Here is a 16168-nt window from a genome sequence, read left to right as displayed (position 1 = left end):
TTTTCCTTGAAGGCCTTGGCAAAAATTCAATTGTTTCCCATTCATTCATTTAATAATAGTGAAATTTAATTAAGGCCGTCAGGGCTGCCGTCGGTCTGTGGTGTGTAATCGCCTTTTTAAGGGCAGGATCCTCCGCCGCCTCTTCAGATGAAGAAATTGTGTATATTTTCAATAATCGGCAGTGCAAACAGCTGTTCATTCCTCACTGCAGTGTCTCTTTGGCAGGGTTTCCGGATTTGCACATTAAGCACACAGCAGGGCAGCATGTTTTAGTGCCTCCTCGCTGGGTTTGTCATCGTTACAGTTATTTTTAGACTGTTTGGATGGTGTTTCCTGTTAATTATACCACCTGAAACTCCCTCTGAATAAATTCCACATTTTGTATATTTGGATACTGAATAGATTTCTCTAAAAGGAATGATACTTGAGCGTGGATGATGGGTGAATTGGGTAAGTTTATTCATTATTTAAGCATTTGATCTAGGTAAAGTGCTCTTGTATTTTTGGTGTGGGATCATGAATGTCTGTTTCAAAATGACCGTGTTCAGCAGTTTGAGTGACTTTTTGACCGCCCCGGGTGTTCAGGTGTGGGCCTGCTCCTCCCCGTTATCCGTGAAAATTAGCTTAACAAAGAAAATAAACCTTACTTTCCATTTTCCTAACCCACAAGATGATCTTTTTCCAACCCCAACCAAGTGGTTTTGTGCCTAAACTTAACCAATCGTTGTTTTATATCATTGAGGAAGCGGTCGTTGATGTCATACTCTGATGGAGCTGTTGAGAGAGAAAGTGATGTCATACTCTTTGCCACAGGATAAAAATACACCACTGACAAACACAATGGGACCATTAGGAGCCGTTTTTAACAGCATCAGTGTTTTCCTCCTTCACGTCCGGAGACTAACAGGATTCACTTTGACTCTTCGGTGTGAAGAGCTTCTAAATTTGGAAGAAGCCCAACAAGAAGCGGAGAGAGGTGGAGAGAGAGAAGGTCAGTGGAAGAGCAAGAAATCTGTGTCTTATGGACAAATCGTTAATGTGGGCATGTGCTCTCTCTCTCTCTCTCTCTCTCACACACACACACACACACACACACACACACACACACACACACACACTCGTGGACTGCTAGCTGTGCATATGCCAAGGCTGCATTGCCCTCGCTGGATCACGGTGGCCATTAACATTCTGAAGTGCCCGCTGTGTCTTTGGAGAGGAACTGGGGACGTGCCAGCTTGGCAATTACTTTAACAACTCCAGCGTTTGATTTCTTTATTCAGTTGAACCCAGCCAGAGGTAAAACTAAGGAGAAACTGGAGGAAGAGGACTCCAAAGGAAGTAAAGTTTGGGCTGACCCGACTGAAGTTAAACAGGGAAAGTAACAGAGAACATTTGGTATCTTAATAACATCTGACAATATGACCAAGAGGAAATTACGTGATCGCTCACACTCACGGCCGTAAGGTCGAAGTTCGTGACAGCCAGCGAGAGTCCGTCACCACTGAAATGTCCTTGAGGACGACACTGAAACCTCTAACCCGCTGGACGACCATCAGACAGCTGAATGGCTCACATGGAAATGGAAATCAGTGAATGCAGTGGGATCTAATTGCAGATGGAAGTGGCAATTATGTTGACAAGCTGGTTGATATGACAGGCTCCATTATAGCCTTAAGCTTTTATTACATTTCTGCCTAGTAAATCACATCAGTGAAGCAGTATTACCATAATGACTTAGTGGAGCTCAGTCTGTCAACACAGTCCCTGGTTTCAAGGGGACTGGACCGAGAAGTTGGAGGTGGCTGAGCTTTATGAACTTCGGAAAAGGACCTACGAGTGACCTGTGGAGTGTGGAGGCCATGTTGGGTATCAGCTCTCAGGTGACACCGGCGGTGTGAAGCAGTCGAAAACACATGGAATTCGAAGGGTGAATTTCCCTGCTGTTTGTGTCTCGTTAGCTCCATCGCTGCGCTGTTGTTGACACAGCTGGTTTGTATGTTAGTTCATTTATCAAGCAGAGATGTTAGAAGCACGAGCGCATGTTCATTTTTCACTTTTAGCAGGGGAACATCTGCTGGGAACCGCTCAAGCCACTACAAATATGAGACAGATGTGTTGGTGACAGGATGGCACGTAAGGGGACATCTTGAAGTGAATGTTTTGTTGATGCAGTCTGTAAGTGTAATTTACATCGGCATACTCGTTTGTGTACAAAGAAAGCCGGTGTGTCACTGATTGAGAGCTGCAGTGTGTTACAACAATGGTTGGTGTCTAACATGAGCCCATCTACAAGAAAACAGGCCGGCTGGCAGTATTCAGTATGGTGTGGGCTTACCTCCAGTCAGCAAGCAGTGGCTAGCTCCGACCATCAGCTCCCCACAAGCGACCAGCCCGGACACTTTTACACTCAAGTTTTTCGTCGCTGGAGGTTGATCCAAGATGAAACAAAGCTGGAGATCGCAGGTCTTCCACATTCATGGCCAAAGAAAAAGGTTGCTCCGGCATTGGGTCGCTCACCGTTGTTCACAATGGTTCAGAGCCAAAATGGACACCGGATGCTGTTACACAGAGCAGAAGCCTGATCACACCTGGACTTAACAGGATTCAGGAGATAATTGTCTTTTGAGCTTTTACACAGTGGGGACGTTTCCTTCATGTAATTAATGCATGGCACCATTTTTTTTTTTTCAAACTTTTTTGGAATGAGGTTGATATTTCAGGCCTTATGCATGCGAAACACAACCTCTCTTTTTCTGTCAGTCCCTGGCCTGCTTTGTCTGCAGCAAGTACTATTTTAATGTGATAATATACCCGTGTCACTTCTCCATTTTGCCAGTTTGAACATGTTTCACACAGGCAGGAGTTTTGACTCCAAGTTTACCAGTGATGGAGTCCAGTGGGAAAGGTGCAATCAAAATCAAGGTCAGCACGACATGCTTTTAAATGTCTTATATTTTATCTCTACCTGCTTTCTTTTAAATAAATGTAGTTCCCGTTTCATTCCTTTTATGCCCGTAAACTTATAATGTATTATCTATAGATTGTGTTTTTCCTGTATTTATACCCTTTAAAAGGTAAAACACTTTGAGCTAAGTGTTGTGTATGGTACGTGGTGTAAAAATAACGTGTATTACTATCATTCCAACACACTTCAGACACATATGACATAAAAAGTGATTCACAAAAAAACTACAAAATTACATTCTCAAACTACATCTGCTTGGTGATCTGATCAACACAATCAAAATAACAAAATACTAAAAGGTACTATTTTATAATGAACATCCTGCATTTCTGCAGTCTTGGGATACTCGTCACTTTACCTTTCACTGTACATCCTGTGGTGTGTGAAAGTTACAGGGAACAATCCTTGAAAGACATTAACACCAAACACTCTCCCTCCCCCACAAAACAAAACAATCTCTTTAATATTAATTATTTGCCGCCATGCAGGTTTCATACACTCCTCGTGGAATGAAAAATCACCTGAATGCCTTATTGTTGGAAGTCTGCTTTGAAGTGTGATGTTTTTAAAATCATGTCTGTACAGGTTTATCATTTGTTTAGATCATTTTTATATTTGCTTCTGTGTGCACTTGCCAATAACCATGTACATGCCACTAAAAGGGTTGTAAACAGAAGATGGATTAACAGGAAGTGCACTATACGTTCTCACTAAGGATTCTCAGACAACTCTAAGTAATAGATATGCAAGTGGCTATACCTCACAAATGCCTCCATATGGATTCAGTGTCTGTTTATGTGCGTTTCCAGACAAACGCATCGCGCTTTGATCTATCATCACTTTTTCCAATGTGAAAGGTTTCCTCCATTATGGAGGGAAACTTTTTTGTCTCAGATGTCTTGATGTGGCGCTGCAGCTCTTTTGCTCTGCTGCTGTTTTCTCCCCATTTGTTTTCTCTCGCTCCAGACACAATTAACTGAAAAGGAGAGAGGCTTGTTGGAGAGCAAGACGGGGAAAAAAACAATGTTGGTAAGTGCCGGGCCTTATTAATGAAGTGAATCTTCATCCAGTCACACACAACAAATAAATGGCCGCCCCCTTGAAGCTCTTAATCGGCCCATTAGTCTTCGAGCGACCACAGCCTCCTCTTTTTCCCCCCCTCCGTCTTTGGCTTGTTCCCTTTAGACCACACCAGATACATCCATCACCCTGTATTTGCATGCCGACCGCACACGCTGACAGAGCTGAGTGCACAGCTGGAGATGCTACATCATATTTAGCTCCTTACTTGTGCCATAAACACCGTTCCCCACATCTCGAGCCCGTCTCCCTCCATCATTTAAATACTCGCATCACTCCTTCTTTTCACAAGTAACCTGGAAACTCATCTGTTCCAGGAGCTCCGTTACATCTTGTTCACTTGTATCCCCACTGCTTGCACTAAAAATACTCTTGTCTTCTTGTAATACTTCTTTTCCCTCGCACTTTCTTTCTCCTACACAATCATTTTAGGGAAGGGTTTGTTCCATCTGTCGTCAGGCTGCAGTGACTTTTATTTGCTGATCTATGAATTCAATCTCATTCCGTGACTCACTGTAAACCGCTCTGCAGAGGAGTGCGTCTAAATGACTGAAATGAAAGATGAATGCGCTAAGTGATGACAGGGTTTGCTCTTCTAAGTCAGCCTAATTAATCACCAGACGGCGTCCTGTGTGGTTTAAAGAGCTGCACAAACACAGAGTCAGACTCGCAGAGAGCTGGCATGCTTATCTGTATGTGACCTGCGCTTATTTTCCCTCCACTTTCCCTCCATTTCTCAGCTGCCATGCGCTGCACCCTCTGCTAATTCAGCCGCTTAAAATCTCATTTCCGACACAATTAGCCTTTAGCCCATCTGAGTGCCGTCGCCTGTGGTGTTTTTTTTTCTTTCATCCTTTGTGAACATTTCCTCTTTCACTCCCCGATAAAGATCATTATTGAGGTTACTGAAAAGGAGTTTTGATCATTTACAGGAGAAAACATATTAAAGGGCATTTTAGCAGGCCCATTAGGACACCGTTAAAGCCCTCGCTTGTTGCCACGCCAGGGTTATCAATGCTGCTGGGAGCCTTTAATTCATTCCTTTGCGAGAAGTTTTTTAATTACATTTGCAGCGAGAGGTTTCACTGCAGCAGAGCCCGCCCCTGCTGCTGTTATTTATTTTTCGTGAAACTCTCGACTGCAGAGCTTGCAAAACGAGGACGCTCATCATTTTTACTCAGCAGCAAGTCACCACATAATTTTACTGCGTCTGCTCTGCAGCTGCTTCTAAATGGGTTGATTTGTCAGATGCACATTTGGGTAATTTTTGTTTGGATAAGTGCACAAAGTATGTTTTCTTTGCCAGATTGGTCTGTGAAGTCTCTACCTGATTATGTTTATTATCAACTGTCATCAAAGTCCTCAACATCACAGACTTTTTGAGGTGGGGTTGATAATGTGGCCTGGTGATAAAATCTGAATGTCAATTGGGTTTTCTCAGGCTACTAGCCAGTTGCCAAACAAGGGATACGTGCAAATTTTCTCGCGGCATCGTACAATATCAATTATTTCTACAATATGCATCATTTCACTTTCAGGTTTTAAGTACATTAGTACATCAAGTACTTTCTTTCATGCCTTGAGGTGGCAAGATGGGCAGTCAACCACAGTTCGAGACTCCATTTCAACATACGGTATGTAAGTGTAAAACCAGTGGATATTTTGAAGGAGACATTGGGACAGTTTCTGTTGTGTTTCAGATGCCATAAATCTTGTGTTTCTAACGATGCATTGGCACATTGAGATGTGTTTGTGGCGACGAAACCAGGTATTTTCAGCCAAAACAAGATCTTTTCCTAACCCTAACAAAGTGTTTTTTGTGCCCATACCCAAAGTGAGTAGTGATGTGAGAACAGATGTGGTTTGCAGAAATGTACATCGCCAACATTTATTCTGGTGACTGGGTTGCAGGCCAACTCTTGACCGCCTAATGTAAAAACAATAAGCCTAAATAATAGTTTTGTTTTTGATTGCTGACTACGCAAAATGCCATTAATATTTGTATATATATATATATGAAGTTAGCATGCTCACTAGCTAGCCCCAGGCCTGAAAACCTATTTCTCCCAGCTGTCCAAAGCTCCTGTGCTAGCGCTGCAAACACCAACATTCCCCTGGTAGTCCAGCTAGCTGCATGGCTAACTGGGCTAACAAGCTAACAGAAGCTACAGTCATGGATGTATAAATGGATGACAGTTATTTTGTTGATGTGTTGCCCCTTTTTGTTGGGAGTATTAATTCAAGGTGGCTAATTCTTAGGTATTGCACCTTTAATTATATTATGTCCCTTGATGTCCTTTCAGCCCTAAGCCTTTAAGGGTGATCTCGTGGCTACAATGTGAGCTGGAAGCCATCATTACAACTAAAAAAATGTAGGGTACATGATTAGATCAAAGTTAGGATATGGTTATGTCTGACTGGGTTTTGGTGGAGGTTTCTATCCAACTTTTATTCAGCTGCGTTACTCCCATCTATCCATGAATTTCCATGGACATCTGATCTGAGGGCATGGAGAAGCAAACTTAATAACTCTTCAAGGTCATAAAGCCAAGAAGTCACACTTCGGTTCAGCATGTGTGAACGCTCAGCTACATGGTGGGTCTCACTCCCTCTACCTGCCTAATAACTGATTTCCCGTCGTGAGCAGGAGCATAGGTTCTCAAGCGACCTCGTCTCTGTGCATCCAGGGAGTAGCTTGGGAAGCGCGTGATTGCTAAGCTGAGGGTAATTATGCAGCGAGAGCTCGGCTGCCACAAGGTGAGAATGAGAAAGCCAGAGGACAGAGAGGGGAGGAGGCTGTAGAGGGCTGAGTTGACAGAGAACAAGAAGATACTGACAGGTACATAGATGGGGTGAGAGACAGGTATGTGAAACAGTAGATAGCTCGTTTAGGAAGTTGGCTCTTAAAAAGATGTATTGCAGTGGTTTTGATGTTTCTGTACAAGTACTGTACAAAACTAATGTCAGGTACAGATGCTGCATGATGGGCTGTCGGCAAGATTTAGGCTGAGGTTTTCCTCAGTGCACACCCACACAGACAAGTTTTATTAGCCACCAAGTACGGAGAAGGAAAGTATCTGCACACTTTGAGCCTGTACTCCAGAGGGCTGAAGAGAAATTCGAGAGGTTAGATGTTGCAGTTGGAGAGAGGAGTTTGGAGGTTCTGAAGGACTTCTGTGGTTCGGTACAAGAATTCATTTCCAAACGAATTCTTGCACCGAACCACAGAAGTTAACTTATGCCAACTTTTCATGCATTCATTTTTGTTTTGCAAAGACAACTGTCTTTTAAATAGTCCTTTCTCGACAAACTTGCAAACTTGCTGAGGGTATTAACAGATGGACAGACAGACTCTTCTGAACTGTTAAAGGCGGGGTGATCGATGGTGATTGTTGCATTTCGTCCTCTTCAGAGTGGCGTTGAGGCCGTCTTGGTTTGCAACTGAAGTAACATCAATTCTAAAAAGTGTCCTAATTAATAGAAACACAACACCAGATCAGTTATGATGGTGAACCCTGATCTGACATGTACGTATGTGTGTCTGTTCGATGTGTTTCCATCAACATTTGTGTGTGTGTGCGCCCCTATCTTCATGTTTCGATGAGTATGTGCCTGTCTGGCTGTGTGTGCCTGTGTGTTTGTCAGCGTGCGAGAGAGTAGGAAGAGAGATTTCTCCCCCATAATTAAAAAAGTCAAGATGCAGAGGGAAAGGGAACACTTTAATGCCGCTAATTATCCTCCTCTGCTCGCTCACCACACCTGCGCTGCCGGTGGAGGAATTTAATTTGAATAAAACTGAATTAAATCAGCGTCAGAGAAAATGATGTGGGTGTGTGTTTGTGTGTGTGTGTGAGAGAGAGAGAGAGAGCCAGGGTCAACATTAACAACCAGAGAATTAAAAAAGAACATATTTGTTACTACGTCAAGAGTCGCTCTCGTCTCAATGAAACCAAATAACCTCATTTGATTAATTGTTGGCTGAGTCAGCAGAGGAGAAAATCTCTCCATCCTTCACAGCTTTAGTGAGAGGCTGCTGGCCAACAGAGGGCGCCAGAGCATCAACTGTGCAGCATTAAAAAAATGCTTTGTTGAAAAATTTAATTTGATCAGTATACCTGTCTAAAGGTTTCTCATCTGGTTGCTGTTATTGCCGTCTCTTATTCTTTATTCACTTTCTATCACCTGGATTTCGAATAATGGCCTCCTTCAGTCAGAGGCCTGGTTTTAAAAGCCTGTAATTCATTAACTTGCTGAGGGCCTCAGGCCAGTATGTAAAACAACCCTACAGGGTGTAATAGAGCATCACATTGTAGTGACCTGCAGTGAATGTGTAAACAAGGCTTCAGTGGCAAAAGTACAAGAAGCTACGGCATAATTTTTGCAGATAAGTATGCTTGCACTTTTTTTAAATGGCCACTCAGCACATTACTGGATGACACTCATGTCTTCTCTGGCAAAAGTAGAGCCAGACATTTTGTAACACACACAGCTGGATATTTATTTTCGACACAGGCCACAGTGCTATTTTCCGACTGTACCCTGATCTAGTGATGACTTAGCTGCTCATCCGGAGCAGTTAGAGGTCTGGCCAAAACGTAATGTGTTTTATTCAGGAAAATTACACCTGAAATAGCGTGCTCACCCGATGATGGCGGACTACACAGAAATGTAGATTGCCTCAGACCTGACAGCTTCCTCTTTTATTTTGCACCGAATTACGCAGCAGCATGTGTGCACCAAGCAGCCCGAGATGGTCCAGAAAGACCTGACGAAGAACGCTCAGAGCATCAAACGCAGCATCATGAATGGATGAGGAAAAGAGTAATGACAAAAACACGACAAATGTTGATCAGTTTGAATGTTCAAACTCAGCACCTCCACACCTGAATAAAGCTGCCACCCTGTTGCTAATATTTTGGGTGTCGTCTAATTTAAGGTTGAAGATCTTTAGTGTTTGTTTCCATTTGCAGTGCATTAAGCTGTCTGAGCTCTTAAGTTTCTACTGCTACAATACCTCCATGAGTCATTTGAGGGACTGAATCAAATACAGATTAAAAGTTTGTGCACGCAAACTAATTATTTCGAGGGAACTAATTAAAGGGGAACTCCACCAATTTTACAAAGTCTGTCTGCAGGTCTTAGGGAGTATGACTGCATAAGTGAAAAAAGTTGTGTAAAGCCTTTTGTGGCTCCAGAGGGAACTCTGAAGTCTATTTTAATTGCCTCAAGGAATTCTCGGACGAATATGATGAATACAAATTTGAGAATAAAAAAGATCTGGTGGTGAGGATTTAGAAAGAAGCAAGTTCATCAGACCCCTTTAGTCTGGTCCTCATATCTGCTTGAGGCTTCATGAAATGCTACTAGCATAACGCCATGGATAGATTTCCCACATCCCATACTGTATCACAAGCTGGAAAAACACCACTTGCTCCTCTGCAAGTTACTTACACACCAACACTCAAGGCACTGGACAAGTGGCTGTTTTTGGACCGGCGCACACGTACGGAAAGCAGCGTCCCTTTGTGTCATCGCTTGTTCAACTTCGTGGGAAAGAAACTCCACAAGATTTTTTTGGACATGTAAATAAATTAGCCACTCATCTGCGGTGAATCCTGCCACGATGATCAAGCAATAAACAATAAATGACAAGCAAATCGTTACAACAGCGTAGAAATCCACGATAAGAACAAAAGTTGGTTAATAACCGTTTCACAATGCGATAAGAAAAGAGAGCAGCTTCTACACGTCATCGACTCAAGACATGACCTTCAAGCAGGTAGCATGCTCTGGCCGGCAGCTGTGTTCCCCCTCTATCGGCAGCCCTGCACATATCTGTTAATCTTGTTTAGCTTATTCACCTTCAAAATGTCTTTATCCAGAAATAGCGGGGTCAATATTTATTAGGGGCCAATACGGACTAATCTGTTTCTTAAGCGGCTCCCACAAAAGAAAGAAAAAAGAAAGAAAAAAAATCAAGATGTGTTTTCATCAACTACTGTCTTCATTTTGTCCTAACGCGCAGACACATATTTCACACATATTGCACGCAGGAAGAGCCCTATTACAATTACATCCTATTACAACAACCATAATATAATTCATTATTTAGTATCTCTGAAACATTAAAGACTCGCTGTCTGTATAAGAGGGATTTTTCCCAAAAAAGGACTTCAGCAGGTTCCTATCTTTAAAAATGAACCATAATGTCTCAGTTTTACCTTAAAGTAGGTGTCACAATCTCATTTCAGAAAGAAAAATTACTTTTCATCATCCTTCATGTCGACACACACACACACACACGCAGAGAGAGGCTATCACCATGTTTGATGTATTAACAGTGTAAAATAGGGGTAAATCCATCATTTTGAAAGCGCAGGTGACATCTCATTCAAATGGCAGTACTCATTTGCAAAACGAAACATCCGATCCATACGTGAATCGATTCACCCCAGCTGTTATCAAAGCGGCCGTGAGCATCAATCTGTGCAGAGGGCTACATCTGCAGCGCTGATGCAACAGATGATGAGCCGGCAGCGTGGAAGCTGAAAATGGAGACATCAACCTTCACCGTATCTGATTGGCTATCCCTCCTTAAACATCTGACAGAAATGCACCACGGGATAAACCACCCCTCACTGCACTGACAGGTCCTCACCAGCCCTCCCTCCTCGGCTCTTCCTGTGTCAACTCCTGGGTCGTTATCACAGCACCCCAACTTCAGTTCGGCTCCACTTCAGAGAGAAAGCTTTTATTGTTCTGGCTGATTGAAAGTAACAAAACACGTCCTGCTCTCTGCTGCAATCTCTGAGTGAGGTGTTCCTCCTGGGTTCTTCTAACACCTCAAACTAAAAAGAGCTTATTGTTTACGTTTCCAATGAGGAATCCTAAAACTTACATCAGGAAGAACATATGAAAGGTTTAGACCAGACTTCAACTTTAAGAGACTCTGTGTTGTCATCTCTCTGTGAAAATGGAGCGCTGTCATGCGTTCATCTTCTCTCTTTGTGTTGAAGTCTTATTAGTGTTCTGATGACAGTTACTAATCCTCATCAGATTCACACAAACACACAGCCACAGTTTCTGGCACCAAAACAACAGCTCAAACAGAAACCTGAAGACAATTAAACAGTCATGTCTGAAGTCAACAATTGATACCTTACTATGATGATTAAGAAGGCCTTTTCCCCCCACAATCCTTACTTATTCAGCAAAGCAAACCAAACTTCAACACTTTTAATTTTAGGCTCAACTAGGCTTTTAACCTATACCTTTGAGTCTGCATTTTATTTAATGCTAGTTTGAGTCATTTGTACCATTTAATACTTGTATTCCTGTATTTGCAGGAAAGTAAGTTTTAATGCTTTTGTTCACAAGGCGCCCATGCAAAGAAGTGAACAGCTCTCACTGGACACAACCTCTACTGTATGAATGAAGAGATATTAGTCGGCTTATTGCTGCTGCTGCTGCTCTTCTGTCTGCCAAGTTAATCCACAGCGAATACATTTCTGAGTGTTTGCTGCAGGGAAACAAAGTTCAACAGGAGTAATGTCGAGGGACTGAACCTTCTTTACAACAAAGATGCAGCCGGCTCCTCGGCCTGCCTGTGAATAACAGCTCTCATCCTCCCTCTTCAGAACGAACGTGCCGATGTGAGAAAGATGAGGAGCCATGAACAGCGACAGTCCTCGCATCGTGCTGACAATATCACAGGTGTTTATGTCAGCAAATGGAAGTCCATCTGTTCAGCTTCGGTCTCGTAGTAAGGTGACGAACACTTACCTCACAACCCACCTTTACTTGTGAGCGCATCGATGTCCACTCCTCCACATCGCCTGGAAGCTCTGCCCTCTACTCCTCCATCATTAAAGCTAAATTCATTACTTCAACAAAAGGCCACAGCCCATTCTCCCCTCACCGTCCTTCCTGCAGTGGTGGCTGCTGCTGCTGCTGCTGCATGTCACCACACGGTTACTTTACAAATGGAGCCGGGCATTCACATAATTAAAACCAAGATGCTAGGACATAATTCTTAATTAAGCACTAATGTGATAAAGTGTTATAGCGGGACAGAACTCTCCTTTAAGGGAAGGGAGGCCTTTGTAATGAGGTGATTAATGGACTTAAGAGGGGAAGAAGATGTAATTGGCTGGTTGTCCCTCCCAGCTGTAGAGTAAGACACTGCTTGTCGTCTTCTGCAGTGGGTGGCACACAGAACAGAAAGTGAGGCAGTCTGTCTGCGAGAAGAAGGCAGCTTTCAACACAAATGTCTCTCAATCCTGAAGAGTTTTCTTTAAACGTTTTATGTCTGTAAATATTGATTTCAATTCTGTGCTTCAGTCCAGTCGATGTGTTGTCGGTCTAATCAGACTGCAGATGTGTGTACAGTTGTGGCTCAGCTCGAGAACACCACTTGACAGTCACAACATGGCACTGCTCTGTGACCTCAGGTGTGCCACGCAGTTTTGTTCAGTCCTCCACGCAGCTTCATATCCCACCGGGAGCTTTTCAGAAGAGGAGCTTTGTGCTGGCCTAATGTTGTTGAATTGCGCAGATTTAGTTCATTATGTAATTTGTACTTGATTTTTGTGCTTCCACTGTGGTTGAGAAGGCTACATAATTAAATCTTTTCGTTGTTTCCCTGTTTTAAGTTTGTTTAATTAATATTTCAGGTGTTTTGGTCCTGTAGATCCTGAGTCAGCTCGGGATTTTTGGTTTTGAAAACCGATGACATGCACTATGCTGTTCCTGTGTTGACTTCCTGTCTGGCTTGACCTGCTCTGTGCAGCTTGATGCAACTTCTGTCTGCTTCCGTCAAAGATGGACCTCTGTGATGCCTCTGAAACAAGACGTGGCACCACGGGGCATTGTCTAAAGCAGCTGCAGTAAGTTGTGTATGCATTTGCATTTACCGCTTATCGGAGTCTGGAATCACTTCAGGGACTTCAGTGTCAGTATTTCAGGATTTGACCTCATTCTCTGGTCCTCTCTGTTGTAGTTTGATTTGAGCCTGACACTTGAGTTTGTTATTGCACCCATAACAGCACGCAACAGTGATGTCAGTGTACCGACACAGTACACCTCCAGTACACTTCTACATCACTGCAGCAAGATTGCAAGCAAATATTTTCACCTGCTGTTTTTTTTAAAAAAAGTGCCATGTGAAGTTTTCTTGTGAACAACTAGTTAAGTGTAACTTACTTTTTACCTGTATCATAGAGGTCTGACAGACATGACATTTCCGTCTCAAAATGCTTACAAAGCAGTTTTAAACACTTTTAATTCGGCATTGTTCACATCCTTGTTTGCTCACCCAGAGTCCTCATCACTACATTCACCATTGCGACAATTCTTTGTGTGTTGCCGCCTCAACTTTTAATTTGTAGAATAGCATTGAAACAGTGGCAGGACTGTAGCAACATTGCAATATGATGGCAGCTCCATGCATGACAACACGCAGACATCGTCAAGAAGTTTATTTGATGTTCAGACCAAACATCAGAATGTGGAAGAGTTGTGATTTAAGTGATCGCGGAGTGATTCATGTTAACAGGAAGCTGAGGATACAGAGTGTAGAAGCTCACCAAAACTGGACAGCTGAAGATGGAAAAACATTGCCTGGTGTGAAGAATCTCAATTTCTGCAACATGCAGATGGCAGGGTTAGAATTTGGGATGGGGAATATCTTCTTGGCACACGTTAGGCCCCTTAACACCAATTAAGCCTGGTTTAAATGCCATAGTGTTGCTGCTGACCATGTGCGTCCCTTAATGGCCACAATCTGCACATCTTGACATGTCTACTTCCAGCAGAATAATGTGCCACGTCACAAAGCACATTTCATCTCAAGCTGGTTTCATGACCATGACAGTGAGTTCAGTGAGCTCCAGTGGCCTCCACATACTATCTTTCCATCGGTTAATAAACTCGTGACAACAAGGGAGTTACAGATAACACCCGGCAATTAACAAGAAAATAAATCTGAAAATATATACGTCGATGACAACTCACTTTCTATAGAGTGCTGTATTATTTTACTGCCGATGCAAACTGAATATTTTCTACAGCTGCAGCTACAAATCAAAAGCATTTACCGGTTGAAACACGAGTTGAATTTTATGATGAAGTAATCACAGGAAATGAAATGTGTTTGTTTGTTCGTGACTTCAGACCTTACTTTTATCATTCATCAAAAAATGCATTTACACAAAATGACAGTGGTCATTGTCAGCATTTATAGACGGCGTATCAGTTTGATTTGTCAGGGAATAGTTTTACACACAGTCAATGGAAGTAACGGAACAAGAAGAAGCTTTTAGATGAAGAGCTGCAGGTGATAGGCTCCAACTTCTCAGTAAGGTAACCAACTCCTTTTCCCTCATTAACATTATATGGTTCCTATTAGCATTGGGTTTGAATACAAGGCATTACCAGGTTGGTGCTTTTGCTCTTTGACGTAAAATCTTCTGCCATTGTCAGTTAGTGTGACTCAGCAGATGTAGACTGTTAGTATAAAGCCGTCATGATTATGGACTCTGTAGTATTTTCTCAGTGTTTTGTGTTTTGGATATGGTCTGTATTTCTCTGAGTTGTCTTGCAGAGGCTGGGTGATTGGCTGGAGCTCCTGCTGCTCACACAAACCTACAGCCCATATTCTCCTCAGCGCCAGCTCAGAAGCCCTGGTCTTCTCTGCACTGGCTGCCAGATTGATTCCACTCCACGTCGTGGTGTTGATGGCTTCACAGTAGCGTTGCTTCTTGTGATTTCTCTTGTTCATCTACCTTTTGATCCTTCTGAGCCTCTCTTCGCTATACCTACAGCCTGCATCACTCCGATCTCCAGCTCCACTGCTACTCTGCCGCCCAGCCTCTTGCAACTCACCCACCAGCCAAACTTCCTCGTGGGAAAACGTCACTTCACACTCATCTGAGCCTCCACCCTCGCCTCAGCCACCCTGCTCCAGGAACCCTTTTAAACTTTTAAATCCTTTTAAACTTTCCCCTGCCTTTGGTGTCCGCTTTTGGGTCCAACAGCAAAACCTCACAAACCGTAACAAAAGCCTAACATTTGGCGCCTGTTCCATTAAATTTTTATCTCAAAGAAATACGAACAAGCCAGAGCATTTTATTCCCACCTGAATGAGAATTGGTGAAGCCAAACCTTTCTTCAGTGCTGACAGAGCGCTGGTAATGCAAGGATAGTTGTCTGTTAACCCTCCTTAATTTGTTCATGTGATAAGTGAAATCTGACTCGAGCTACTCTGCACCGAGCAGACACTTTCAGTCTGTAATTGTAGTGTCCATTGTCCAACTAAGTAGGGACTGATAAAGAAAAACAATGAATTGTCAGGCTTAACAAAAAATGACCCAAATGCAAGACAGCAAGACAGGTTGAAAAAAACTGAGCATTAATAAAATAAAGCTGAAATTCATGGAACAAAACTGGCAGGCAACAAAAAGAGAGGAAGCATGCAGGGACAAATCCAAGAACTAAGGAAGTACAAAAACTAAACTCAAAGCAATGAGGCGTTGGGAACATGAGGGGCAAAACAGACGAACTGACAACTGAAAGAGGGAAACACACTGGCTAAATCCACAGGGGCTGATGATCAGGGACAGGTGAAACAGATTAGGGCAATCACAAAGGAAAGGGAAAGAGATGGACAGGAAACAAAGCATGACAGGGTGAAACCTGCAAAATAAAAACAGGAATAAGCCCTAAAAGTAAGTCAGTTTCACCTTGCATATTACACTCGGATTGCGCCATGAGGCAGTAAATGTATTGAGACGCCTGCCATCCTTCCAGCTGGTTACATTTTGACTCCAGAGCTCTTTTTATGCTGTACAGAGGCTTCAGGTGTTGAGGAGCAGTTGGCAAACACAGCTGATCTGCAGAAAGTTTTAGTTAATTTTGATTAGCTTTTTCTGTTGGTTCCGAATTAAAATTCAGAATAAGATGGGGAACAGTTTGAAAATTACAGAGTGTAGCTGTAGATGTTTTTTCTTGGGAGAAAATAAAACTCGATTTATGAGGCGACCTTGGATATACAATCTTAATAACTCTCATCATAAGGGTTGTAAATGATGCAGAGATGTGCAATGCCTGAATCATGATGGGACTGTC

Source organism: Pagrus pagrus, assembly GCF_965226575.1.
Source record: "Pagrus pagrus genome assembly, chromosome: 6".
Lineage (NCBI taxonomy): Eukaryota > Metazoa > Chordata > Actinopteri > Spariformes > Sparidae > Pagrus > Pagrus pagrus.
Note: the sequence above shows the minus strand (reverse complement) of the source record.